Source organism: Pleurodeles waltl, chromosome 7 (assembly GCF_031143425.1).
Source record: "Pleurodeles waltl isolate 20211129_DDA chromosome 7, aPleWal1.hap1.20221129, whole genome shotgun sequence".
Lineage (NCBI taxonomy): Eukaryota > Metazoa > Chordata > Amphibia > Caudata > Salamandridae > Pleurodeles > Pleurodeles waltl.
The window spans coordinates 1,047,109,116-1,047,136,020 of NC_090446.1; the positions used below are offsets into that span (position 1 = coordinate 1,047,109,116).

General features: G+C 46.7%; 1 protein-coding gene across 1 annotated transcript in view; it reads left to right on the forward strand.

The window, feature by feature from the left end:
* The window catches only part of PITPNC1 (phosphatidylinositol transfer protein cytoplasmic 1), an 864,322-nt gene that overhangs the window by 603,123 nt on the left and 234,294 nt on the right, over positions 1-26,905 (forward strand). The gene's annotated exons all lie outside the window — the stretch shown is intronic.

Sequence of the window (26,905 nt, forward strand, 5' to 3'; positions counted from 1 at the left end):
CACCGTTGTTCCAATGATAACATGGACTGAGAACCAAAAGGTTCAAGATCAGAAATCCAAGGGTGCCCCAGAGAAGAAAAACATTTAGTAGAGAACGGCAGAAACCCAGCTTTGGGTGGATATGCCTTCAGGGAGTTCCTGGACACTCAGTCTTACTTGCCAGACATGATCCCTTAATTAGAGTCACCTGTTGCAAGTGTACTGGTGGATAGAGGTGCACAAGATTACAACCACTTCTCCTAGCCGTCCATTCAGGGTGATAAAAGCGGTTGTTGATAAGAACGCAGTGGCATGCCATAAAGCATAGAAAAAGAGTTTATAAAACCAAATATGTTTGGCCAGTTATACAGGAGTTCACAGCACCTCCCCAAAGCCCCCACTTGTGCAAAGGAATGAGATGAGTGCCCCATGATCCTCTAACAACAGCCAGTTAAAAATTGAAGCGAACCAAAAAACAAGTCATTCCTCCCATCCAACAGCACAGTGGCATGGTCCACCACCTGAATGTGGGCAGCCACAGTGAAATATGGACACTTTTGACATATAATTTAAGTATCTAACGCACATGAAGTTTTTATCAGGTACCATTTATATCATATAGACGGAGGCAACCTGCAGGGAAGCAGTTGAATTTAATCTGCTGTGAATAAGGCTTACCAGTAGTCCGGCCTCACTCTGGGATACAAATATTTGAGGTGTATTTGTAATGAAACAGCAAAAGATCACCCTGAAGACCACAGTACAAGAAAACATAAATATGTGAATGTTGCTGCAGCTCACTGCTGACCATCCACAGAGAGCGCCTGCTCCCCCGCCACAGAGACCCAGAGCTCAGGTGCTTGTCCCTCTGTCAGTGAGAGAACTACTACCTCACCAGGATTAAGGGGAATGACTGTGATATGAAGGCAGATCTAATAACAGGGCTTTGTGGGAGAGGTATCGCACTAAGGGGTGCAACACTTTAAGACTTTTGCAGCAGGGAGTTTAATATTACACCAGAGTTTTGGCAGTGAGCAGACCACCACAGAGTTAGACTTCAAACATTTAGTGGTCTAGACCGTATACTGAAAGGAATAAAGTAAACCTATGCATGCTAAATGTGAGTATTGCATGTCAAGTCAAGGTTCCATGGTTTATAGAAAGGCAACGGCCTACAGCTTTCTGCCTCGCCATGGTGCCACAGCATGTTTGTGGAACCTTTAAGAACTTTGAGTGTCCTCATCCTCAGAGTTGGCAGACGTGGTGGCGTGTATTAATTCACTCTATTCAGGGCAGGTTTTATAACTCGTGTATCACATGGTTTTGACATTAGGGCCCAGAACTGGGTGAATAGGTGCCTTTGGACAGTGTTATGTCCTTCCTCCGAACAGAGATTGAAACTTTACCATTTCTCGGGCAGCCATTGCCCTGAAGTTTTCCATTGAGTTCTGAAGCCTGCAAGGTTACATTGAAGTAGTATCAGTGACCTGCATCTTGTGTCTAACGGAAAGCACTGCGTAAATACTAATTAGGAGGAATTGGATTTCATAATTGCCTGCAATAGTTCAGATATACTCTAAGTAGGGAATGGAGTAGATGGAAGACTTGACCTAGCCTGCCTGACTCCGCCTTGCTGGGATAATGTCTATGTAGCGGATTGCTTCAATGGGGGGAGCGGCTTCAGTAAATAGTTCCATTGTGGTGGATGTAGGCGCCATAGTGGGCACGGTCATGCACAATTGAGACACTTCCATACTAGTGCATTATGTTAGTAATAATAATGCTAATGTTTTGTATGACTGCAGCTTCTCAGGGCTGTCAACATGTGTTGCTATTCTAACTCGGTGGTACTCCTTGTATCGCTCGTAGAAGATGAAAGGCCATGTGGGCTATCGGGATTTGAACCTGTGATCTGCCAGTAGATCTCAGTAGGGATGTTAAACCTGGCTCAAAGAAGGCCAGATCTAGGACAGATTTGTAGGATGACTATACAAATGAGCTTCCTCTAAATCGACATGTACCGTATATAGCCTGTGGACGTGGCACGGATTCACCCCTCCGGGACATATGCTGCAGAGCCCTACGTCAGCTGCTTCCCCTGGGCAGCGTTTCTTCTCCGCGTGTCTGTAGGCAGAGCCGAGTCTGTGCTCGGCGTCCATGCAGCTCTCGCGCCGGTGCCTGAGGGCTGTACTCTGTGTAATAGTCTCAGGGGAACCGTGTGCAGCTCCGAGTCCAACCCTTGACCCCGGCCGCCACATTACGAATCATCTATTCATGAGAAGCATTCACCTTCTCGCAGCTGGACCGAGGCTTGCATGGAGAGGGTATTCATCGCCGGTTAGGTTTTTCTTTCCTGTGAGAATGAATTTCCTCGTCGTGGTATTCCGCTCAAGCTTTACAAGAAGGTGAGCGCCATGGCAGACCCCGCCTGGTCTTCGCGGACTCAAATGCCCGCCTTTCCAAGAAGCACCAAAGAGGGAGTGGGACCCGGGCTTAAAATGGGGCGGGTTCTGCAAGTGCACAGGCGGACATTACAAAAGAAAAAAAAAATTGTAAAGGATCCTTGCCCAATATAAACGTCCTTTACCTTACAAACAAAAAGCCATCTCTTTCTGAACAGCGAGTCAGTAGCCCAACTAGGGTGCCATGGGTCCTAGCGCAAGCATGGACACCTGACCCTTTAAATGCTGTTGGGGTAGTAAAATATAGCAATTATTAGTGTTCGGTGACCCCTGGTGCCGCTGCACATGCAGTACTAAGGGTACAAACACCCTTAAACCAAGACAGCGTGTGATCGATCGATGCATTCAGACATGAACATCCCTCTCTGGCCTGTGCGGGATCAGAGTTGAAATTCCATGAACTCACTCTAATAATTACACATAGTTCCTATATAATGTCGCCCCTAGAAACTGGAGGTACTAATGCAGGCCAATGCATTTACAACAATAACTGATAAATGAAGCCAAGGAAAGGCAAATGCAGTGTAGACCCAGCAGCGTCTGCTGCCCTCCCCAGCTCCTCTGGCTGCTGCTTCTCCGCCTCTTGCCTGGGATGAACTGAGTCTCTCCTGACTCTCAGTTCGAGGCCCTCCCCCACCCACAGGCTCGTCCCTGCACCTCATCCCTGGTGGTCTAGTGGCCATCACAAGTAAGTATTTTCCTTTTCTTCTCTCTGTTTCTCCTTCACTCTTGCTTTTTTTGCCTTTTTCTTCTATCATCCCTCGTTTTCCCATAGTGCTTTTTCCTTTCTCCCCTGTTCCTCTGCCCCGTGAAGCACCTTTCCTGCCCTCCCGCCTCCCAGCTGACTGCTCTCCCCACCCCCTCCCATTCTTGATGGCAGCCACAGCACTGTGAGCGGACAACTGCACTGATATTTCCTGGTCAGCGTCTGCTGCCCTCCCCAGATCCTCTGGCTGCTTCTGCCTCTGCCTCTTGCCTGGGACAAACTGAGAGTCTCCTGACTCTCAGTCTGAGGCCCTCCTCCACCCGAAGGATTGTCCATGCGCCTCATCCCTGGTGGCCTAGTGGCTATCACAGCTAAGTATTTTCCTTTTCTTCTCTCTGTCGCTCTTTCACCCTTGCATGTTCTGCCTTTTTCTTCTATCATCCCTCGTTTTTCCCTAGTGCTTTTTCCTTTCTCCCCTCTTCATCTGCCCCCCGTGAAACACCTCTCCCACCCTCCCGCCTCCCTTTCTTATTGGCGGCCATGCGCTGCTGGTGAGCCGAAGCCAAGCCTGTCTGCGTCCATCTGCGCCTGGACCACGCCCAGCGCCAGGAACCCTGGATCTCTGTTAAACCACCCCCTTGACTGCTTCCGTTACGACTCCGAGACCCTCTTCCGCCTCAACATCGGACATCTCAACAACTGCTGCACCATCTCCCCCAAGGACACCCACGGACCTTTCACCTGCAGGAACTGCAACTTCAGCGCCAACCTCAACAAACCAAAGGTACTCTCTCCACACAAAGATACCAACAACCTCCACAACTTGCATCAGCTAACTGCTCCTTAACATCAACTCCCTCCACAAACACGCCACCGAACTCTGGGACCTGATCGACACCACCCGACGGGACATCGTCTTCCTCACCAAGACCTGGACCAACCCCCACCTCGTGTCCAGTCATCGCCATTCCCAACAGCTACAGCATCCTAAGGAGGGACCAGCCCTCCCGCCAGGTGGAGGACTCGCCATTGTAAACAAGTCCCCACTACGTGTCAAGGCCGTCCAAGAAGATCAGTGCACCACCATGGAACACCTTCACTTCCTGGTCCACTCCAACCACAACTCCTCCATCTGCGGCACCGTGGTGTACAGGTCACCCGGCCCCCGCCCAGCTTTCATAGATGACGTTGTAGACATCGCTACCCCCCCAGGCTCTGGCCTCAGTCGACTACCTCCTCCTCAGCGACCTGAACTTCCACCTTGAGGACCGCACCGACCCAAACACCACCGCTCTACTCAACAACCTTGCCACCCTCAGCCTCAGACAGCTGGTCTCCACACCCACACACATCGCAGGACACACACTGGACCCCATCTTCACCTCAAGCAACCGGATCACCATTGAGACCATCTCCACCCCAGACTGGACCGACCACTGCTGCATACACTTCACAATCACCACACCCAGCAGCTGCACTGCACTTCCAGGACCCCCCACAGGAGATGGAACGAAATCACTAACAAGCAACTCACCTCATCGCTCGCCAAATCCCTTCCTCCCCCTCTGACAACACCAACACAGCAGCGCGCAATCTGAACGCATGGATCACTGAATGCGCTGACACTCTAGCCCCTCTCCGGCTGACATCGGCCAAACGCCTACCTAAGAAGGCCAGCTGGTTCACCACTGAACTCCAAGAATCAAAGCGTACCTGCAGACGTTTAGAGAAAAAATAGAGGAACAGCCAATCCAGCGAAGACCTCGCCTCATTCAGAGCTGCAACCGAAGACCACTGATGAAAAATCGAAAACGAAAGGAAGGACGCACTCCAGAAGCGCATCAACTCCTCCGCACACAACACGAAGGAACTTTTCTCAGTCACCGAGTTCACAGATCCCCCCTCAGAAGCCACCAGCATTTCCCTGTCACAGACCTCTGCGACAAACTTGCCTCCTTTTTCCAACACAAGATCCAGGACATCTATGACAGCTTCCTGTCATCTGGCACTGGACCCTACTACCGACCCACCCCCCCAGAACCCGCCCAGACCATACATGACTGGTCCACGCTCACCACAGAGGAAACAGTCAATATCCTAAACAGCATCCACTCCAGAGTCCCGTCGGACCCCTGCCCCACCACATATACATCAGAGCCAGTGCATCCATCACCCGAGCTTCGTAACACAATCAACTGCTCCATCAGGACGGGCACCTTCCCTGAGGACTGGAAACATGCCGAAATACGCCCTCTCTTGAAGAAACCTTCAGCCAACCCATCAGAACTAAAATACATTGCTGCCCATCTCATTGCTACCCTACCCTGCCAAAGTACTAGAGAAAGCAATCAACGCACAACTACGGAATTTCATTGAGGCGAACAACTCACTGGACAGCTCCCAGTCAGGCTTCCGCAAAAATCACAGCACGGAGACAGCACTCCTGGGAGCCACTGACGACATCTGATTACTCCTAGACCTCTCAGCAGCTTTCAACATGGTCTCCCACAGCACTCTGCGAACCAGACTCCACGACATAGGAATCTGCGGTAGAGCCCTGGAAGGGATCCACTCCTTCCTCTCCAGGAGGACACAGAGGATCAGCCTCCTGCTCTACACCGCCAGACACACAGGATTCAACGGCAGAGTCCCCCATGGACCCTCACTGAGTCCCACACTTTTCAACGTATACATGGCTTCTCTTGCTGCCATCGTCAGAAGCCACGGTATGAACATTATGTCATATGCTGATGACACACAACTCATCATTTCCCTCACTGAAGACCCGGACACAGCCAAAAGGAACTTTCATGCAAGAATGGAAGCTGTCACCACCTGGATGAGAGAAAGCTGCCTCAAGCTCAGCTCCAACAAACGGAGCTCATCATCTTCAGAAACGCCACCTCAGCTTGGGATGACTCATGGTGACCCACATCATTCAGCGCCCCCGCGCTGACCGAGCAAAACCACCGCCGGAGGACGATCTTTTACCTACACTGCAGCGAAGAGCTAGAACAACCTCCCCCTGCACCTCAGACAAAGCCCGTCGCTCACTATCTTCAGGAAGAACCTCAAGATATGGCTCTTCGGATGAGGCCCCTTTTCTCCCCCCAGCGCCTTGAGACCCTCACAGGTGAGTAGCTGCGCTTTAAAAATACTGATCGATTGATTGATAGACCAATCCTTTTAGGCCAAAATCTTGCACGCCTTTTGTGAAGGATTCACGTTTGTTTTTTCTTTGGTAAGTGTCCATTTTAGGTGATACCCCCACTGCCCGCCTTTCACATTCTACTAAAGCACTGTGGGGACACATAAGACTTTACACTAGGACGAGAAACTTGCTGAATCAAACTCTTAGTGCAAGGACACCCTACCTTTTTACAAACTGCAATAGCATAATGTCAAATGAAAACTATATACAGTAAATGGCATGAACGATTAACATTTTTATTTTATTTACCTGTGTCACGAATTTTGTGTGGTTCAGATACAGACAATCAATACCTTTCACGTATCCCTATTACTCGAAAGTTATAGGTAACAAACTTGACAACATGTGTACAAGCTATCCCTTTGACCTTTTTACCTGTTAAGGAAAAAGGTAACATTAGCCAAAATAATACATTACATTAACTACACCTGTCTTCATCTGTGTCCTCCTCTCCACGTTGGCCTTTTGGGTCCTGGAGTGGAGAGAAGCAAAAGACAATGGGCTAGTCGACCCTCCAGTGCCCCCACGGGGGGAGGGTCCTTCAGGTTTTGTCATTGCTCTCATCGCCTGATCCGTCCAGTGCTGTGTGGTCACGCAGGAGGCCGTGGATCATCCTCCGGCAGCCCAGGGTCGTTGTTGCCTTCTTCCCTACTACCAGGGTTTTCAGGAAAATAGACTAACATCTTTAAAACAGCACAGGAGCCTCCAGCAGCTCTGGAGGTCTCCGAGTGCGTGGGAACAGGGGAACAAACCATACATTACCGAGTCTGCGGTGATGCACAGTGTTGGTATCCAAGCCCTGTGGCAACCCTGGAGAGTTGACTAGCCCATTGTCTCTTTCTTCTCTCCACTCCAGGATCTGGCGCTGGATAATCTTCAGAGTCCACTGGTTTGGGGCAGTAGCCACCATACCAAACTCCCTAATGAAGGTCTCCACTTCCTAGTAAAACCATTGGGTGCTCTCCCACTCTGCCCATCCGAGGTGCCTCCACGTTGGCAGTAGGACGAATCATGTCATCAGAAAGCCGACATGGCTTTCATCTTCAGTCCTCAGGGAGTTCTGCAAGCAGTGGCACACAAAGGTTCCCCTCAGGATCGTGGCGATGTCTGGCACTCCTTTGCCTCCCTTGTCGTGGGTCTTGAACATCACCTTCTCTTCACTATATCCATCTTGTAGTTCCAGATGAAGTAGAAGATCAATCTTGTGATGGCCTTGGCCATTCAAGGCTGCACTGGCCACACTTGAGCAACATACTAGAGCACTGGCAGGGTCTCGTTCCATAGGACCAAAGACTTCCCTTTGATCGTCAGCTTCCGAAGGCTCCAGAGTCCCAGCATCTCCTTTGTCTTCACCAGCCTTTCTTCCCATGACTTCTCCGCAGCACCTTCTCCGCCGAACCAGACTCCAAGGATTTTCATGAAATCCTACTTGATGGGGAATGGCAGTGGGTCTTGGGTGGGGGTCCAGTGGCCGAGGAGTAGGGTTTCTGACTTGGCGCTGTTGATCTTTGCTCCTGATGCCTTTCCAAAATCGATACAAGTCTTCTCCTGTTCTTTTATGGAGCGCCTGTCCATGTAGAATACTGAGACGTCGTCCATGTAGAGGGAGCACTTCACTTTGCCCTTCCCTTTGCTCCCTAGCATTGTCACTCCTCTGATGTCCCTGTTGTGTCTGATGTGTTCAGCGAGGAGCTCTATAACACAAATGAACAGAAGGGGTAAGAGTAGACAGCCCTACCTAACACCTGACAGGACGGGATGGGGTAGGGTTTCCATCCATTGACCAACGCTGTGCTAGAGGTATCTCTGTACATTGTCGTCACCACGTCACAAAAGAAGTCTCCCAGTGCTCTAAGTGTCCAGTCCATGAAATCATGAGAGACATGGTCAAACGCCTTTTCCTGCTCTAGACTGACCAAGGCTGCCTGAACCTTTTGGCTCTTGACGCACTCGATCGTGTCCCAAACGAGGGCCAGGCTGTCCGCGATCTGTCGACCTGGTATGCCACAGGTCTGGTCAGGGTGAACTGTCTTTGCTATTACTTTCTTTAGGCGGTTGGCCATTGCCTTCGCTAGGATTTTGTAGTCCACATTGAGGAGAGAGATGGGCCTCCAGTTCTTAAGTTTCTCCTTCTCTCCCTTCTGCTTGCACAAAAGCGTTATCATGCCTTCACGCAGGGATTGCGGCATACTGCCCTTGCCCACCGTTTCCTCGTAGAAGTCCAGCAAGTCTGGCCCGATCAGGTCCCACACTTCGACATAAAGTTCCACCGGTAGATCATCACTTCCAGGGGTCTTGCCTCTCTTGAAGGTCATGGCGGCCAAGTGTAGCTCTTCCAGGGTGAAGGGCGCATTCAGGCCCTCTCTCTCTTCTGGACGAAGTGTCTTCTAGATGCCCTTTAGCAAACTGTCGCCTGGAATCTCTCTGACGACTTTGGTGAGTAAAGCTCATGATGTGCTCTATCCCATTCTGGAAGTTGCCCTCCGAGTCCCGAAGCTCCACCAGCAGGGTGTGGGCTGAATGAAGTTTCTTGAAGAAGAAGCAATTGCATTTCTCGCCCTTCTCGAGGTTCTCGGTTCTTGTCCAGAAGATGATTTTTCTGGATTCCTCCCTGAAGTGCTCTGTGAGCCCTTTTTGGGCTTCCTCCAGTTCGTCATCCATGTCCCATCCCCTGAGCTCGAGTTCGTACACGTGCTGCAGTTTGCTTTGCAGCCGCCTGAACTCACTCTTCTTTCCCCGTGCAGCAACTCTGCTTGCATCCTGGAAGAAGCTCCTGAACCTGTCCTTTACCCATTCCTACCACTCGCCAAGGGAAGTGAAAGAGATCCCTCATGTCTGTCCACTCAACATACGCGACTGAGGTTTGCTACTAACTCCTCGTTTTCCCACAATAAGCATTTCAGTTTCCACAATCCGGGGCCAGCGGGGAACTTCCCTGTAAGTTTCCCCTACAAAACTGATTGCTCTGTGGTCCCAGAAGTAGATGGCGACCATGGAGCTCCACCCAGGCTTTACCGTTGGGGATGTGAAGAGGATGTTGATCTGTGAACGCACAGATCTGTCCATCCTACTCCAGGAGAAGTTCCTGGTGTTTGGCCCCATACTCCCGATCACATCCTGCAGGGATGCCTCACCTGTCTTCTCCACCAACAGCCTGGGTGTCATGTCCATCCCTGCAGAGTCTGACCCAGTGTGTCCATCCATCTCCACTGTGCAGTTGAAATCACCATCCATCAGGATAGTCCTGGAGGTCACGAGCTGCATCCTGAACATCTCGAGCCGTTCATTCATTTCCGGGGGGGTAGGTATATATATTGATGAGCCTAACGGGCTCACCAGACCACAACCCGTCCACAACCAGCACACAGTTGTTGACCTGCTCGCTAACCCTGTCGGTGGTGAAATGCTTCCCCTTGATCATAATAGCGATTCCAGATGATTTGCACTAATTTCCTCCAGACCAAAACGATGACCTGCGCGTCTGTTGCTGTTCAAGCCGGCTGTATGACTGGGCGTATGGAATCCCGCATTCCTGCAGAAAGCAGACATCACAGTTCTGGGCAGCCAGGAAGGACAATGTACCATCATGTCTAACCTGGTTCTTCACGGTCCTGACGTTTAGGGTGAACAATGATATAGCCATTGTCTCAGGGCTAGCTGTCAGTGTTTGGGCAAGGAAGAACCTCTACTGGGGTTGGGGCCCTGAGCTGCCCTCTAGGGGGGTGCTGAGCCGCCTGTTGGCCATCCTTTTTCTTGCTCTCTTCTGCTTCCATCACGAGTACTTAGGCTACTGCCTCTGGGATCCCTGCCCACTAGGTTTCTCCACTTGGGGCCCCAGTGACATCGATCAAGGCTAACTGCTGGTGTAGCTCTTGGAGTGCTGTCTCTATAGCCAGGTTCTGTTCCCTGGGGTGCCCCTAGTATCTTCTATGACATTCTCATCTTCTTCATCGGAGTTGATGGTGATGTACTTGTCGTTCTGGTGCTCGGCTTGGGAAGTGATGTGCTTCTTCTTGGTGATGTAGAAGTCCTCCTTCCTTTGCCTCTTCCTGCCTGGTCGTGAGGGGTTTTGGTCCCCTCCTTCTACTTTCCCCATCTCTTCATCCTACTGGGGTTGGAGCTGTGGTGCTTCCTTGGGGGGTACTTGTTTCCCCTTAGTTGTTGCCTGCCTCCTTTCCTCTTTCTCCTTTTTTCCTTCTTGCATTTATTCCGCAGCCTCTGGGACTTCACTTGGTTCCACAACTGCTCGATGTCCTGCTCCTCCCTGCTGCTGTCTTCATTTTTCTTGGGTTTTTTCTCTTCTTTTTTTCCTCTTGCCTCGATGGATGCCCGGGCCTCAGTCGCTGGCGTCTGTTCCGGCTCCCTGTGGTGGTGCATCTTTATCTGGTGCTCCTTCCTCCGCGATTTCTTCAGGGTGACCCAGTGCTGATTTGCCATTCAATTCCATCCAAGGACTGATGTTGCGCATGCGCAGAACTGTTTTTTGACTGCTCAAGCGGACCACCACTTTCGGGCAGTTGCGTGTTTTACATGCAATTTGGTAGAAATCATTGCCACAGGGGCAGCTAGAGGAAGAAGAAAGGCGTTCGGAGCGCCCCCCCTCTCTTCTTCCCCCTTCCCCCTCCTTCTCTCCCTGCGTCGCTGCTGACAGTGCGGGGATTACACTTGCTTCTGTAGGCCTGATCCGTTTTCTTGCAAGGCTTCGCTTGTCCAGTCTTGCTGGAATTTAATTGTATTCTTACATAAGTGTTTCTTATTGCCAAAGCAACACTAATCAATCCGCAGTCTAAAAATAGCCCTTTCATTTGCAGCCGGCCTTGTGTGCTGAATTGTAAATCTGCCTCCGTATTTCCCTCGTGGTGACTTGGGTTCTGTTCTTATTTTAACTTACCTCACTCCCCGCCTCCCCTCCCATCCCCCGAGTGTGAGGTTCCAGAGGCTGTGCAGAGCCCCTCACCGCCCAGGCGAGAGAGCAAGAGGCTGTATGACGGGCATCACATGCATAGGAGGCGTGCTTACCTATAGGCTTTATATAGTATGTTCTACGGCCCAGAGACCTCACATGCTGTGCATTCAGAGCAGCCACAGGACACCCGCCCACGCCCGGCTCACAGAGTGCGCCCATTTCTACATACCTGCCAGGGGTTTTAATGACATCATCATCTGCCTTCTGGCTTAACTTTAATCGTGTTATGCAAGAGCGTTTTTACTCTTTCAGGATGGCCAAATAAAGGAGCATGCCTGTGTCTGTTTCTGTGTTTGTGTGTGTGTGTGTGTGGTCGTTGACATAAAACGGCGTGATTATACACTTCTGTTTTACCTATGTTAGTTAGGGGCACTCAAGAGCTCGGAAGTAGCTGTCGGGTGGGCTTTAGTTTTGAGCCTGTATTCCCCACCACCAGGCATCTCACTGGATGTGTTATTCCTCTGGGAGCCTGTGGAGGGGTCCGACAACTTGCTGGAATATGTAGCCCTCTCCCGTGGTGTTATCAGCATTTAAGTAGTGGCTTTGTACGTTTTGTATGATTTGCTGTGTCTCCTGGATATCTCAGGGCTTGTTTATGAGCAGTTCTATGCATTGTCGCTGGCCATAGGTATTGTGGCAGGGTGCTAAGCTATGTTGTAATGATCACACATTCAATGGCAGTGTCAGGTGGTGGGTAGTATTCGTGGTATGTCTGTGAAAGGTTCATTGGTGGCATTACTGATTGAACACCTAATGGATTTACAAACTAGACAAACCTGGGAGCACCACCTTCTAAATGCAAGATGCCAACTTTGTAAAGATGTCTGCTCCTGCATCTTTAATCGATGAAACAGATTCTGATGCAAAACACTACCTCTGTCAATAGTGTTTCTCCTAGTCTTAAATATACAACAAAATGTCTTTGCAGGGTACATAAAGTGCTAAGTATTTCCTCCGGCATAAATATTTAAAGCATCACCATATCGAAGGGCCATTATGTTTAGCTGCCTGACATAAAGTGACTAGACATATAATAAATTAATCCTTTAGCACAGCAATGTTTGCCTCAGTTGCAGACTAAAAAGACAGAACGGGAAAAGGATATTTCTTTTCTATACTACATTACATGACTCACAGAGACAAAAGCGGAGTATAGAACTGATGAGATGGCAGTGACCTTCCTGTGCTGTAATGCTGCATTGTAGGTCACTAACTAGCAGAACCTGAGAGCAAGGGGTTAAGTCTGTGATATTGCCTTGGGTGCCCTAAGTGGCTAGGGTATGCCCAGACGTGGGTCCCTTGCTTGCTGTGCCACTGGATTCAAGCTAGCCTGGCTGATGAAGGGTGATACACTGAAACCAGTCCTTGGATGCTAGAATCCTGTCCAGGTAGGACCTGGCTTGGCAGTTCGGGCTGGACTGCACCCATAGGGAGCAGGGTCAAGACTGATTTGCATATAGCTGGGTCTGAACTCGGGTGATGTGGCAAGCAAAATAACGATGGATTACACCTAGTGTTTGAAAAGTTTCAACACCCCGTCCATCATTTTATTTTGTGGTACTGATCACATATTCAATGGCAGTGTCAGGTGGTGGGTGGTATTCGTTGTATGTTTGTGAAAGGTTCATTGGTGGCATTACTGATTGAACACCTAATGGATTTACAAACAAGACAAACATGGGAGCATCTCACCTTCTAAATGCAAGGTGCCAACTTTATAAAGATGTCTGCTCCTGCATCTTTAATCGATGAAACAGATTCTGATGCATAACACTGCCTCTGTCTTAAATATACAACAACATCTCTTTGCAGGGTACATAATGTGCTAAGTATTTCCTCCAGCATAAATATTTAAAGCATCATCATATCAAAGGGCCATTATGTTTTGCTGCCTTACATAAAGTGACTAGACATATAACAAATTAATCCTTTAGCACAGCAATGTTTGCCTCAGTTGCAGACTAAAAAGACAGAACGGGAAAAGGATATTTCTTTTCTATACTATGTTACATGAATCACAGAGACAAAAGTGGAGTATAGAACTGATGAGATGGCAGTGACCTTCCTGTGCTGTAATGCTGCACTGTAGGTCAGTAACTAGCAGAACCTGAGAACAAGGGTTACATTCTGTGCAAAGGAAAACATACCACTGGCCGAATCAGTATCTGGCCACTACACCCAAAAGAACAACACAACCTGTAACAGAATAACACTAGGAGAAGAGGAAACGAGTGGTGAACTAAATATAGCAAGCATGCTAACAAAGAATGATCAGACCAAGCACTTGTTAGAAGTCCACAATGAACCAAAAAACTCTTCAAGAACTAAGATGCAGCAGTTTTGAGCTAAACATTCAAAATCACCTCAGATGCAAAAAATGAATACAGTAGCTGGTCAAAAGGCTTAATGCAAGAACATTTATAATTCAAGATTTAGTGACAAAGATTTTAAGTGCAGCAAACCTTTGACAGAGCTAGAGCAGAAACTGTGTCCCCAAGAAAAGTGCCTTTTAAGTGGATGTCAAAAGAGTTTTAAGCCATTTTCTGCTGCTCTCAGCAGTCATGCCACAGTCCTAATGGTTAACTACGGAAAAAACAGGCACCCCTGGGATTTAATTGAATTCAGCACTTACCAGGAACCTTTAAGAAAGTGTGTTGTCTCAATATTGCTGCTTAAGTATTTGTGTTAAAGTACTGATCACTGTAACCTGTGTAGGAAAGTGCCCCTTTTTGGCATGGGTACCCCCACTTTTTGCCTGGAATTGATGCTGACTTCACTGAGAGTGTGGTGGGATCCTGCAAACGAGGCCCCAGCAGCAGTGTTCGTTCCCTAAATTGTACCATTGTTCCCACAATTGATACACCCCTGGCACACAGCTAAGTCCCTTGTAAAAGGTACCAGTGATACTAGGGGCCCTGTGAGCAGGGAGGGGCTGCAGCATGTATTGTGCCACCCTAAGGGACCCTTCACCAAGCACATGCACACTGTCATTGCAGATTGTGTGTGAGGGTGAGGAGAAAAAGGTAAAGTCAACATGGCATTCCTCTTAGGGTCAAAAAAGGTTACACACGGTTCCACCTAATGCTAAAGGGTTTCTTTCAAGGAAATAGTTCAGCGAGTCATTGAAAGGCGAACTTTATCGAAGCAAAAGCCCTCACTCACCATCCGGTGACATGCTTCATCATAGGGCCAGCTCCTCGTCAGGCCGGCACTGCAATGCCTGACGGGCCCCACAGGGGGGGTTCTTTGCCGGAGATCTTTTTAGAAAACTCGTTTCTGGCCGGTTGAGAAAAGGAATAAAGTGAAGGATTGGTAAATAGGAAAAAAAAATTAAAAAAATATCTAGAGGTAGAATCTAATAATTTTAATGCTCATGACTCAACCTCTGACAAGATTAAAATCAAATAAAGTTGGGAATTGGTGGAGTAATGACCACAATTACCATGAAAGCCAGGTAGGTATAAACCTCAAAAGACAGAGTACACAGGATCCCCTGTGTCACTCTATATGATTGGTCAACATGTTTCTCGCTTGTTATCAAGGAATTACCTTATGCGATTCGTCAGGACCCAATAATATACCTAATCCTTTGAATTGCGAAGTTTATCACATATAAAAGTCAAAAACCTAAGGAAATATAAAAAGCAGAGAACCTCAATTAGCATTAAACACAAAACAATATATATACTGTGCAACCCCAAGATTGAAGTGCAAATTCACTCTAGTGCCAAGTGGTATATGAGTGACTAGGAAAAAATAATAATAAATAAGAGTGCACAAGCCAATTTAGGAATGTAAATATTCACAATAGCTTACCCTCCAAAAATTAATGGTAGGGCCACATCGGGGAAGTCCAGGCTAGAAAAGTCAATTCTGATCTATACATATATAAATAGATAAGGGGACATAAGATATCATTAGCGTGACTCTCATAACACTAATTAGAATAATTCAATTGAGAGCCCATGATGTCATAATAGATCATAGAGCCTGCAAAGGAAAAAAACTAATTATGATATGGCCATGAGTTAATAGGTGAATGCGCAGTCAAAGGTATGTCAAGACTCTTGCGAAGAAAAGCAACCACGGGACCCAGCACGTGTGTTAAAATTATTGAAAAAGAAGATACGTGTCTAGAGATTACACGTGTATCCCTGTACTGCCGAAATGGCAGGGGCATCCATTTCTTACGTGTCGCTTTAGGAATAGCTATACACTCGGGGTAGAGAGACTAATACGGGTCAGGACAGCAAGGTGCATCAAATCGAAGGCGCGCGTTATTATTGGCAAAGATATGCCGAAATACAGGGAACGCGCATGAACATCAAGTCGTTCTTAAATGTGTAAGCGTGCGAGGGCTGAGGAATAGGAATTAATCCCAGAGCCCAGCGTCACGCGTGACTCCGTAGGTAGCTGAATAAATAAAGCGGGCAATAGCAACGCTGAGGCCGCAGTAATGCGTCGAATCAAAAACATACATAGTGGACCTGTTAGTTGCTTACTTTAAAATATGTATGGGCATCGTATAAATGAAAGCGCAAATCACATACGGCAATGATGTGCCGAAATCAATAAAGCGCGCACGGACACTGAGTCAATCCTAAAAGTGTCAGCGTGCGCGAGCCGAGGAGAGGGATTAGCCTCAGAGCTCAGCGTCACGAATAACTACATAAATATGTAAGTTGCTGGGTAAACAAAAAAAGGGCAGTAGCGAAGTTGAGGTCGCGGTGAAGCCGTCAAATCAAACACATACCCAGTGAACCTGTAAGATGACACTTACTTTCAGTATGTATGGGCATTGCCAGTAAACCTGCGTCTGGATCTGCAACCCGGGATCACAAAGTTTCTGTAACCATGGAGTTTATAAGCAGACACTGGGAGTAGTGGAAAGTGAAAAGGGACTGGTCTGGAGCTATGGGAAGGAACAATGGCAGCCATTATGGCATCCAAAAACATGTAAATCGAGAGCTAAAAGTGTCGGCCATTTTGGAGTATGTCAAGCACCAGGAAAACTGATCTAGGCTCTCCAGTAAGAGTTCAAGAAAATTTGTTTGAAATAAAAAGAAGAAAAGGAAACATGTCAATATATATATATTTTGGAATATGTATATATATAATCGTGGGCAATATCACAGGTAAGCATGGGAAAGAAAAATTCAGTATGATCAAGAAGGGTCTCCCACGTAATTGAGCATATCCTATTCAATTCAAGGTAAGGTTAGGATATAGAAAAGAAGGGTTTTAGTGAATGAAGTTAACCCATTGAATATCATCGTTTAGGCCAACTATGTGTGTCTTAAGTCTGAAGACCCACCGTTGTTCCTTTTCGAAAAGTTTCTTTGTGATATCAATGTTGTCTCTCATATTTTCTAAAACAAACCATTTGATATCGTTTGGGGTGTGCTGTTTTTCGATAAAGTGGTTGGTCAATTTTGTGGACGATCTCTTGCACCTAATGGTGCTCCGGTGTTCATTAATACGGATCTTAACCATTCTTGTCGTCATGCCAATGTATTTTAGATCACATGGACAAGTGATCATGTAAATGCAGTTCTTAGTCCGACAATTGGTATGAGATCTTAATTGCCAAGTTTTTTGTTCCCCTATGTCCACTTCTTGGATGTTACCAGTCAGGGGGCACACATTGCAAGAGCCACAGGGATAATGTCCTTTAACTCTAAGCCATTGACTCGGTCCCAGGTGGTCAGGGGGCCGAACTACTGTGGGTCTAGTGTGAACCACCAAATCTTTGATGTTAGGCGTTCTTTTGAAGGCAAATAGAGGACGTTCTAGTGTAGCACCTGCACTGGTGAGAATGGGCCAGAGCCTACGGACAATACCCTTTATTCGATTACTGAGAGGAGTGAATGTGGTAACACAAGTTAATCTGTTCTGTTGTGACCGGGTGTTGTTAATCAATAGTGTGTCTCTGGGGATATTGCCAGCCCTCTTTTTTGCTCGTCGAATATTCAATGGGGGATAGTCCCGGTCATTCAGTTTACGACATAGAGTGTCGGCTTGTGTATGAAAGTCATTCTTGTCAGAGCAGTTACGTCGTATCCTCAAAAATTGGCCAAAAGGTAAATTATCTCGTAGGGCTTTGGGATGATGGCTGCTGTAAAGTAAAAGGCTATTGCGGTCCGTAGGTTTGTGGTATACAGATGAATTATCCTTAAGGGTAATTTGTAAGTCCAAAAAGGAAACTTCCTTGTTAGAGACAGTAGAGCTAAAGCGCAGATGGGTATCTAACGTATTGACCCAATGGGTAAAGGCTATTGCATGTTCCATCTCGCCCTTCCAAATTACCAAGATATCATCTATATATCTACGCCATAATTTAATATTGGAAAAGAATGGTTGCTCAGGAGTCAAAATGTGGCGTTGTTCAAAGGTAAACATGTAAAGACATGCCAGACTAGGCGCAAATGTGCTGCCCATCGATGTACCTTGTATCTGATGGAAGAGACTATTCTCAAATTGAAAAAAGTTCTCTTGGAGGGCCACGGCCGCACATTGCATGATGAAGCTCACTGGCGTGTTGTAGGTCCAGTTATCAGTCAGAAGTATTTCCTCTACAGCAGCAAGGGTGGCCTCTTGTGGAATGTTGGTGTAGAGAGCCTCTACATCCAAACATATCAGTATATCAGTTGCACCTGCCTCATTTATGTCGTTCAATAGAACAAGAGTATCTTTCGTGTCCTTTAAAAAAGTGGATGTTTTCTGGACGATAGGTTGTAAAAAGAAGTCACAGAATTTGGATAGCGGCTCCAATAGTGAGCCAATGCCGGATACTATGGGACGTCCAGGGGGAGGGAGACCTTTATGGATTTTTGGGAGACAGTAGAAGTATGGAATTCTGGGGTTCTTAGTGTCAAGAAACTCCGCTTCTTGTTGAGTAATCCAACCAGATGCTACTGCTTCCATAATCATGCCGCGAATTTTACGTTGTAAACGTGAGGTGGGATCGGTGGAAATGGGATGGTAGTAAGATGTATCACTAAGTAATCTTCTACATTCCTGTTGGTAATAGGTAGTGTCCATAACCACAATGGCTCCACCTTTGTCTGCAGGTTTCAGGACGATATCTGGGTTGGAAGACAGAGAGTTAATAGCCACCCGTTCCAATTTAGAGATGTTCTGAAAAACTTTAGGGGAGTTAAGCTGTTGAATTTCATGACTAACCGCCTTTTCAAAGGTGAGTACTTCCAGTGGGACCGAGGTGGTTGGAGGCATGAAATTTGAGGGATTCCTTAAATTGGTGTCGTCCCTAGTCTCCACACCTTGACGGTCTTTAAAGAAGAAATGGAGTCTGATTTTGCGGAACAAGGCTGCCATCTCGCAATTTAATCTGAATTGATCCTCCCTTGGAGTGGGCACAAAGCCTAAGCCTTTTTCTAGGACTGTCAATTCTGATGAGGTCAGGACGGAATTCGAAAGGTTGACCACTGCATGGTGAGTGAGGGCTTTTGCTTCGATAAAGTTCGCCTTTCAATGACTCGCTGAACTATTTCCTTGAAAGAAACCCTTTAGCATTAGGTGGAACCGTGTGTAACCTTTTTTGATTTCTTATCTATTGGGAACCTTACACACGGGACCAGGAGTTATTCTCCGAATATCCCATTTTTCTTGCCCCTCCTGTGTTGTTTTTTTTATGATTTAGAGTAGCCTTTGGCTACGGGGCTTCTTCATTTTTTCCTTTCTTTTTCCTCAACACCCAGATAAACTATATCTGTTGGTGTAATATGGCGGACCTACAGGGTCTTAGCTTTGATGATAGCATGGTCCAGGCTATCCTACAAACCCCCTCTATCCTAGGGGACGACATCAGTGGTCCTACGAGTGGTAACAAAGAAGACTGGAGCAAATTATCAGCTCTTAAGAAGGAACTCATTAAGACTATTTTACACGGCACCATTATGACTGAATATCTCAGGGCCAACATATCTCCTAATGGCCTTATTGTCACCAATGTGCCTAGGATCTTTCTCCAAGATCTTCAGTTTCGCCTTGACTGGTCACAGATATCGTGGAAATGCACTCGTGATTGGTTAATTCTTATCATCAACACTTCCAAACGTTTGGCAGACTCCATTACCATCCAGATCTCCATTACTGAAGCAGCCATGAAAACGACAGTCCAACTTGCGCAATTTAAATCTCGCTTAGCCGAGATTAACCTGGAACTTAATGAATCCAAGGAATATCTTACACGCCAGAAAGTTAACAAATTACAGAAAGACATCAAACGATTTAGCAGAGAGAGAATATATCCTTATACTAAAGACGACTATCAATGTGAAGGTTCTTCTGAGATCTCGGATGATTCAGACGCCTCGCAACGGAGACCCCGCTTTCCACAGAACAGCTCCAGCTCGGAAGACTGGAGCGGAGATGAGGGACAGAGACCGAATCGGAACCGTTATATTCCACCTGCCCAGTTCAACTCTCCCTTTCCTTATCAACCAATACCACATTGGCAACCTATGCCTATGCCATACTTTCAACCACAGCCCCAATACAACTTTAATCCTTTTTTAGGAAGAGGCCGGGGCAGAGGCAGAGGAAGAAACAGAAGGAGAGGCAGAAATGTTCATTGGGCTCAAGAAGAGCCCCAGATGATCACCAGAAGCCGCAGTGCGACGGGCCAAAAGAGACCCTAGTGGTCAACCTTTCGAATTCCGTCCTGACCTCATCAGAATTGACAGTCCTAGAAAAAGGCTTAGGCTTTGTGCCCACTCCAAGGGAGGATCAATTCAGATTAAATTGCGAGATGGCAGCCTTGTTCCGCAAAATCAGACTCCATTTCTTCTTTAAAGACCGTCAAGGTGTGAAGACTAGGGGCGACACCAATTTAAGGAATCCCTCAAATTTCATGCCTCCAACCACCTCGGTCCCACTGGAAGTACTCACCTTTGAAAAGGCGGTTAGTCATGAAATTCAACAGCTTAACTCCCCTAAAGTTTTTCAGAACATCTCTAAATTGGAACGGGTGGCTATTAACTCTCTGTCTTCCAACCCAGATATCGTCCTGAAACCTGCAGACAAAGGTGGAGCCATTGTGGTTATGGACACTACCTATTACCAACAGGAATGTAGAAGATTACTTAGTGATACATCTTACTACCATCCCATTTCCACCGATCCCACCTCACGTTTACAACGTAAAATTCGCGGCATGATTATGGAAGCAGTAGCATCTGGTTGGATTACTCAACAAGAAGCGGAGTTTCTTGACACTAAGAACCCCAGAATTCCATACTTCTACTGTCTCCCAAAAATCCATAAAGGTCTCCCTCCCCCTGGACGTCCCATAGTATCCGGCATTGGCTCACTATTGGAGCCGCTATCCAAATTCTGTGACTTCTTTTTACAACCTATCGTCCAGAAAACATCCACCTTTTTAAAGGACACGAAAGATACTCTTGTTCTATTGAACGACATAAATGAGGCAGGTGCAACTGATATACTGATATGTTTGGATGTAGAGGCTCTCTACACCAACATTCCACAAGAGGCCACCCTTGCTGCTGTAGAGGAAATACTTCTGACTAATAACTGGACCTACAACACGCCAGTGAGCTTCATCATGCAATGTGCGGCCGTGGCCCTCCAAGAGAACTTTTTTCAATTTGAGAATAGTCTCTTCCATCAGATACAAGGTACATCGATGGGCAGCACATTTGCGCCTAGTCTGGCATGTCTTTACATGTTTACCTTTGAACAACGCCACATTTTGACTCCTGAGCAACCATTCTTTTCCAATATTAAATTATGGCGTAGATATATAGATGATATCTTGGTAATTTGGAAGGGCGAGATGGAACATGCAATAGCCTTTACCCATTGGGTCAATACGTTAGATACCCATCTGCGCTTTAGCTCTACTGTCTCTAACAAGGAAGTTTCCTTTTTGGACTTACAAATTACCCTTAAGGATGGTTTCCTTAATTCATCTGTATACCACAAACCTACGGACCGCAATAGCCTTTTACTTTACAGCAGCCATCATCCCAAAGCCCTACGAGATAATTTACCTTTTGGCCAATTTTTGAGGATACGACGTAACTGCTCTGACAAGAATGACTTTCATACACAAGCCGACACTCTATGTCGTAAACTGAATGACCGGGACTATCCCCCATTGAATATTCGACGAGCAAAAAAGAGGGCTGGCAATATCCCCAGAGACACACTATTGATTAACAACACCCGGTCACAACAGAACAGATTACCTTGTGTTACCACATTCACTCCTCTCAGTAATCGAATAAAGGGTATTGTCCGTAGGCTCTGGCCCATTCTCACCAGTGCAGGTGCTACACTAGAACGTCCTCTATTTGCCTTCAAAAGAACGCCTAACATCAAAGATTTGGTGGTTCACACTAGACCCACAGTAGTTCGGCCCCCTGACCACCTGGGACCGAGTCAATGGCTTAGAGTTAAAGGACATTATCCCTGTGGCTCTTGCAATGTGTGCCCCCTGACTCGTAACATCCAAGAAGTGGACATAGGGGAACAAAAAACTTGGCAATTAAGATCTCATACCAATTGTCGGACTAAGAACTGCATTTACATGATCACTTGTCCATGTGATCTAAAATACATTGGCATGACGACAAGAATGGTTAAGATCCGTATTAATGAACACCGGAGCACCATTAGGTGCAAGAGATCGTCCACAAAATTGACCAACCACTTTATCGAAAAACAGCACACCCCAAACGATATCAAATGGTTTGTTTTGGAAACTATGAGAGACAACATTGATATCACAAAGAAACTTTTCGAAAAGGAACAACGGTGGGTCTTCAGACTTAAGACACACATAGTTGGCCTAAACGATGATATTCAATGGGTTAACTTCATTCACTAAAACCCTTCTTTTCTATATCCTAACCTTACCTTGAATTGAATAGGATATGCTCAATTACGTGGGAGACCCTTCTTGATCATACTGAATTTTTCTTTCCCATGCTTACCTGTGATATTGCCCGCGATTATATATATACATATTCCAAAATATATATATATTGACATGTTTCCTTTTCTTCTTTTTATTTCAAACAAATTTTCTTGAACTCTTACTGGAGAGCCTAGATCAGTTTTCCTGGTGCTTGACATACTCCAAAATGGCCGACACTTTTAGCTCTCGATTTACATGTTTTTGGATGCCATAATGGCTGCCATTGTTCCTTCCCATAGCTCCAGACCAGTCCCTTTTCACTTTCCACTACTCCCAGTGTCTGCTTATAAACTCCATGGTTACAGAAACTTTGTGATCCCGGGTTGCAGATCCAGACGCAGGTTTACTGGCAATGCCCATACATACTGAAAGTAAGTGTCGTCTTACAGGTTCACTGGGTATGTGTTTGATTTGACGGCTTCACCGCGACCTCAACTTCGCTACTGCCCTTTTTTTGTTTACCCAGCAACTTACATATTTATGTAGTTATTCGTGACGCTGAGCTCTGAGGCTAATCCCTTTCCTCGGCTCGCGCACGCTGACACTTTTAGGATTGACTCGGTGTCCGTGCGCGCTTTATTGATTTCGGCACATCATTGCCGTATGTGATTTGCGCTTTCATTTATACGATGCCCATACATATTTTAAAGTAAGCAACTAACAGGTCCACTATGTATGTTTTTGATTCGACGCATTACTGCGGCCTCAGCGTTGCTATTGCCCGCTTTATTTATTCAGCTACCTACGGAGTCACGCGTGACGCTGGGCTCTGGGATTAATTCCTATTCCTCAGCCCTCGCACGCTTACACATTTAAGAACGACTTGATGTTCATGCGCGTTCCCTGTATTTCGGCATATCTTTGCCAATAATAACGCGCGCCTTCGATTTGATGCACCTTGCTGTCCTGACCCGTATTAGTCTCTCTACCCCGAGTGTATAGCTATTCCTAGAGCGACACGTAAGAAATGGATGCCCCTGCCATTTCGGCAGTACAGGGATACACGTGTAATCTCTAGACACGTATCTTCTTTTTCAATAATTTTAACACACGTGCTGGGTCCCGTGGTTGCTTTTCTTCGCAAGAGTCTTGACATACCTTTGACTGCGCATTCACCTATTAACTCATGGCCATATCATAATTAGTTTTTTTCCTTTGCAGGCTCTATGATCTATTATGACATCATGGGCTCTCAATTGAATTATTCTAATTAGTGTTATGAGAGTCACGCTAATGATATCTTATGTCCCCTTATCTATTTATATATGTATAGATCAGAATTGACTTTTCTAGCCTGGACTTCCCCGATGTGGCCCTACCATTAATTTTTGGAGGGTAAGCTATTGTGAATATTTACATTCCTAAATTGGCTTGTGCACTCTTATTTATTATTATTTTTTCCTAGTCACTCATATACCACTTGGCACTAGAGTGAATTTGCACTTCAATCTTGGGGTTGCACAGTATATATATTGTTTTGTGTTTAATGCTAATTGAGGTTCTCTGCTTTTTATATTTCCTTAGGTTTTTGACTTTTATATGTGATAAACTTCGCAATTCAAAGGATTAGGTATATTATTGGGTCCTGACGAATCGCATAAGGTAATTCCTTGATAACAAGCGAGAAACATGTTGACCAATCATATAGAGTGACACAGGGGATCCTGTGTACTCTGTCTTTTGAGGTTTATACCTACCTGGCTTTCATGGTAATTGTGGTCATTACTCCACCAATTCCCAACTTTATTTGATTTTAATCTTGTCAGAGGTTGAGTCATGAGCATTAAAATTATTAGATTCTACCTCTAGATATTTTTAAATTTTTTTTTTCCTATTTACCAATCCTTCACTTTATTCCTTTTCTCAACCGGCCAGAAACGAGTTTTCTAAAAAGATCTCCGGCAAAGAGCCCCCCTGTGGGGCCCGTCAGGCATTGCAGTGCCGGCCTGACGAGGAGCTGGCCCTATGATGAAGCATGTCACCGGATGGTGAGTGAGGGCTTTTGCTTCGATAAAGTTCGCCTTTCAATGACTCGCTGAACTATTTCCTTGAAAGAAACCCTTTAGCATTAGGTGGAACCGTGTGTAACCTTTTTTGATTTCTTATCTATTGGGAACCTTACACACGGGACCAGGAGTTATTCTCCGAATATCCCATTTTTCTTGCCCCTCCTGTGTTGTTTTTTTTTATTCCCCTTAGGGTGCCATGCCCACCAACCACTGCCTGTGGCATAGGTAGGTCACCCCCCTGAGCAGGCCTTACAGCCCTAAGGCAGGGGACAGTATACCACAGGTGAGGGCATGGCTGCATGAGCAATATGCCCCATACAGTGTCTAAGTCCATTCTTAAACATTGTAAGTGCACTGTGGCAATATTAAGTACATGGGCTGGGTGTTTGTCATTACGAACTCCTCAGTTCCATGATGGCTTCACTGAAGGCTGGAAAGTTTGGTATCAAACTTCTCAGCACAATAAACCCACACTGATGCCAGGGTTGGATTTATTGTACAATGCACCCATAGGGCATCTCTAGATGCCCCATGTATTTTAACCAACCCTTTAGTGTAAGGCTGACCACTCTGTGTCAGCCTGCCACTAAAAGTCAAGTTTCTGACCCCATGGGGTGAGAGCCTTTGTGCTCTCTGTAGTCAGAAACAAAGCCTTCTCTGGGTGGAGGTGCTTCACACCTCCCCCCTGCAGGAACTGTAACACTTGGCGGTGAGTCTTAAAGGCACGGGCCTCCTGTTACAGTGCCCCAGGGCACTCCTGCTAGTGGAGATGACTGCCCCTTCAGACAAAGCCCCACTTTTGGAGGCAAGTCCGGTAGGGAAAATTGGGTAAAACAGGGAGGAGTGACCACTCCAGCTAGGACCACCCCTAAGTTGTCGAGAGCTGAAGTGACCCCCTCCCTGCAGAGTCTGCCATCTTGGTTTGGAGGGCAGGGACCAATATGGTTAGGAATGTGCCCCCCACCCAAAGGGAGTGGGCACAGAAGGGTGTAGTAGTCACCCTCAGGGGCAATATCCATTGGCAACTGCCCACACCTAAATCTAGGATTTACGGTCATCCCTGAACCTAGCTCACCAGATTCCTGGCAACCTCTAGAAGAAAAGAAGAAAGAAGCAAGAAAAATGACTGCTAAGTCGTCCCCACCAGAGAAGACCCCAGACACCACCTGACTTGGCCCAGCCCTACCGGCCTGTCTGCAGCTTCAGAAGCCCTGCTACAAAAATTCCACACATCCTGCAGGACCAACGGCCTCTACGAACCCCCAGAGGACTACCTGCCCAGCAGATGACCAAGAACTCCTGAGGACAGCGGCCCTGTCTGCAAGAAACTCCAAAAAGGACTCCAGAACTGCCCCAGATCTGCGAGTCCTGCCCACTCTGCACCTGATGCCTATGACCCGTGTCTAGGTGGCACACCGGTCTAGAGCAGGTCCCCAGGCGATTCTGACCTTGTGTCCCGCTTGGGTTGACCCCTCCTCGCCAACACGACGACACCTGCAACTTGAAACCAGAGGACCCCCTTGACTGCGGCCGGATCCAACAAAGATTTCCAAAGCCTAAACATACCCCTGCAGCCTTAGGGAATCCAACAGACGGTCCTGCGACATAGAGCAGGCGGCCTGCCTCCTAGTCCAGCCTGTGGTTTTCCGGAAAGGACCCCCTGGACCCAGCCTGTAGCATCTTTTGTGAACCCCCGGGGTTCTCCTATTGAAAAGCTTTGGGTGCCCATCCTTGTGTTTGCACCCTGTACCGGGCCGCCCCTGTGCAGCTGAGGGTGTGTGATTGGTGCGTACCTGCTGCCCCCCAGTACTCATCTAAACCCCTAGGTCTGCTCTCTGAAGACGTGGGTACTTACCTGCAAGCTTATCCTTTCCAAGCACCCCCAGTCCTCATAGGATTCCATTGCAAACCTGACAACAGCTTTGACCTCTACACCTGTGTTGCTGGTGGTGCACTTTTGGGGTCAACCGAAACTTCAGCCTATGGACATCCTAACCTCCAAAGACTGAAGTCATAAGTTGTGTACTTACCTGTTAAGTATACTAATACTTGCCCCCCAGGACTCCATGGACTCCTATGGAAAATTGCACTGTCAACTTTTTAAATAGAAATTTGCTACTTGTAAGCTGCTTTATCTGCCAAAGCCAAACTAAGTACATTTGATTCATATGCTTGATACCTTCTTACAACTGTACTTACCTGCAACAAAGTTCTTCTAGTTCTAGTAATAAAGTAACAAAATATATTTTTGCTATATAAACAGAATTGGTCTGGAGTTATTCATTGAGTGTGTGCTTCCTTTATTGTCTGCATGTGTACAACAAATGCTTTGCACTTCCTTCTGATAACCCTAACTGCTGACCACATTACCACAAAAGAGAGCATTAGTATTGTCTACTTTATCCTCTATTAAGCCTCTGGGGAACCTATGGACTCTGTGCACACTATATCTCATTTTGATATAGTATATACAGAGCCAGATTCCTACAACCTGCATCTCAACTTACCGAACAAATATATGCCAAGATTACCTGGTAAACAGTCCACCATTGCCAACTTTTTGGAGAGATAAATAATTGTGTGCAGTGTCCTGAAGATGTTATTGGTGG